Genomic DNA, 2659 nt, shown 5'->3' with positions numbered 1-2659 from the left:
GGTCCGGGACATGAACCGCGGTCGACTACGTGGGAGTCCAGCGACATAGCCATTACGCTAACTGCTGGTTCCCCAATAAAATGATTCTTTACCCCCTAAAATGAATTGAAGTTAGCGCAGAAAACATGAGCAGACATTTTTCCAAAGACGACGTGCAAATGTCCATTAAGCACAGAAACGGGTGTTCGACGTGACTGGTTTGAGCCCAGCAGCAGCAGCTTGAGTAACACACCAGACACATGTGCACGTGAGCCCCAAATCCTGAGGAGAATGGAGAAGGGACTGAAGCTTGGCCATGGTCTTTAGAAAAATGTTTACCCACGATGAGGGGCTGGAAGGCAACACAGCAGTAAAATACGGTGCTCTGTGAGGCTGACTACATGGAAGGTTCCAGGTTCCCGTCCAGAGACCTCCCTGAGCACATCAGGCACAGAGATACCCACGATCCAGGCCTGGCTGTGGCTGGGGGGGACTGCAGTGTGGACTGCAGTGTGAGGACTCTAGTGAGGATGCTGTCTGTCTGTCTCACTTACGGCTGATAGACTTAGAAAAAAGCCATAATGAGATAACACCTCAAGCCCATTAGAATGGGTGCTGTCAAAAAAACAAAAACAACCCCAGAAAATAACAAGTGTTGGCAAGGATGTGGAGAATCAGAACCCTTGTGCATTGTTGGTGAGAATGTAAAGCGGTACAGAAAACGCTTTGGCAGTTCCTCAAAAAAATTAAAAATAGAATCACCACATGATCCAGCAACTCCACTTCTGGGTATAAAACCAGAACTGTGAGCAGGGGCTGGGAGAAGGAGCGGTATACTGAAGCTTGCAGCGGCACCTGTCACTACAGCTAAACGGGAGGCGGCCAAGCGTCAGCGACGGAGTGGGGAAGCCGCGGGGCACACCAACGGTGGCCGGTGGCCGGAAGGAGGGAAACCCGACCTGGCCTGCAGCACGGATGAATGAGCCTGAGGGTACCATGCTAAGTGAGGTACACCAGTCTCCGCGCCCCTCCTTACACAGGTGCCCAGAGCCACTGAAATCGGAGACAGGAAGGAGAGCGCTGGTTGCAGGGTGCGGGGAGAGCAGGCCAGGCAGTCAGTGTCTGAAACAAGCACGGAGCTCTGATTTGGCAGGATGACGAGACCGGTGGTGAGGGACAGTGGTGACAGTTGCCCAACATGACTGTTCTTTCTTAACTGGTCAGAGGTCGCATGCCCTTGCCAGAGAGAGAGACAGAGAGAGAGAGGGAGAGGGAGGAAGCACCTCCCAAGGGGGACTGGTCACGCTGCAACCCCTTCTTCATCTCCAGGTCTAGGCTCGAACCACAGGTGGCCACGTGGGATCTGGCTCCCTTAATCCCCAGGCTATGGGGCCAGCCCCATGAATGTTCTTTTTTTTATTTTTTGAGAGGTTTTCGCTATAGGGTGCATGCGCTCACCAGACAGAGAGACAGAAAGCGAGAAATCACCCCCCAGGGGGGATGGTCATGCCGCAATCCCTTCTCCTCCATTCTCCTCTCGGGATCTTGGGCATGCACGCACACGTGCCCGGCATGAGTTTTAAGCCACCGGGTCCGGGACACGAACCACAGTTGACTATGTGGGAGTCCAGCGGCATAGCCATTACGCCAACTGCTGGTTCTCCCCAAGAATGTTCTTTACACCACTGAACTGAACACTAAAAAATGGAGGAGCAGGCCAGGTTGGCAGGGGGGTTAGGGCAGCTGGGTCCCTCATGGCCGACTGCATGGTTCAAGTCCAGTTACAGCACCTTGAAAAACACACCAGACGCATGTGTATGCGTGCCCCGAGTCCTGAGAGAATGCAGTAGGGACTGGCGTGTGGCCATCCCTCCCTGGGGACTTGCGCTCACTCACTCTCACGCTCTTGGTGCTGCTCTCGCTCTGTCTCCAGCAAGTGCATGTACTCTCTAGCAATTTGTAAAGAAATACAGAAGCTGGTAAAAGTTTATATTCTGTGTATTGTACCACAGTAAAATCAACGCCCAGAGTGTGGCTCTAGGGTGGGCGCGATGCCCTGCAAGGCGGACCCACCCGGGGGAGCGCGAACCCACGTCTGCAGACCTCCTTGACTTGCTCGGGATCCAGGGCTGGCTCAGATGGCTGTGGGTTGTGGTATCAGACCCTTTCGGGGCGCTGTCTCGCTGTCGCTCTTGCTCATGGGAGGAATAAACAGGTGAGACTCTCGACACGGTCTCTCCCCGTTGCCGTCCTCTCACCCCTGCCCCAAGTTAGCCAGGACTATGGCCGCTGCACTATGCCAGCACGTCTAGGCTGTGCCAGGCCTCCGGTGTGGCCTCAGCCTCTGAGTAGCAGTGTCTTATCCTTGCAGCACGACCCCAGCTGAGCCAAAAAGTATACCAAGAAGAAAGGTAAATGAAACCCCCGAGTTCTGAGCCACTCGAGCCCCATTCAGGTGCTCCGCGCCCCAGCACGGGAGGAGGCAGAATGGAACCGGCCACGCTGGCCCCTAAGAGCAGTGGCAAACTGGACACCATGGACCGACTGATGGGGGAGGGAGGCCATGCTTTACCATGGGATCTATTCTGCCGGCACTTGAAACTCTCTACAGTGATGACACTGTAATTAAAAAGTACTCGAGTGTCACATGTCTGTCAAACTTAGTTGATTTCTCTTTCCC

General features: G+C 54.3%; 1 long non-coding RNA gene across 1 annotated transcript; it reads left to right on the top strand.

Annotated features, from left to right (window-relative positions):
- The first annotated feature begins 762 nt into the window (after positions 1 to 762).
- Positions 763 to 2643, top strand: LOC106733572 (uncharacterized). Its single transcript, XR_001369577.2, has 3 exons — positions 763 to 987; positions 1992 to 2194; positions 2351 to 2643. It is a non-coding gene; the product is annotated as an uncharacterized LOC106733572 (long non-coding RNA).
- The last annotated feature ends 16 nt before the right edge of the window (positions 2644 to 2659 follow it).

The sequence above is a fragment of the Tupaia chinensis genome, unplaced genomic scaffold, assembly GCF_000334495.1.
Source record: "Tupaia chinensis unplaced genomic scaffold, TupChi_1.0 Scaffold000067_1, whole genome shotgun sequence".
In the NCBI taxonomy this organism is placed as follows: Eukaryota; Metazoa; Chordata; class Mammalia; order Scandentia; family Tupaiidae; genus Tupaia; species Tupaia belangeri.
The sequence above is the reverse complement of the archived record's forward strand: the minus strand, read 5'-3'. Positions and strand labels throughout refer to the sequence as shown.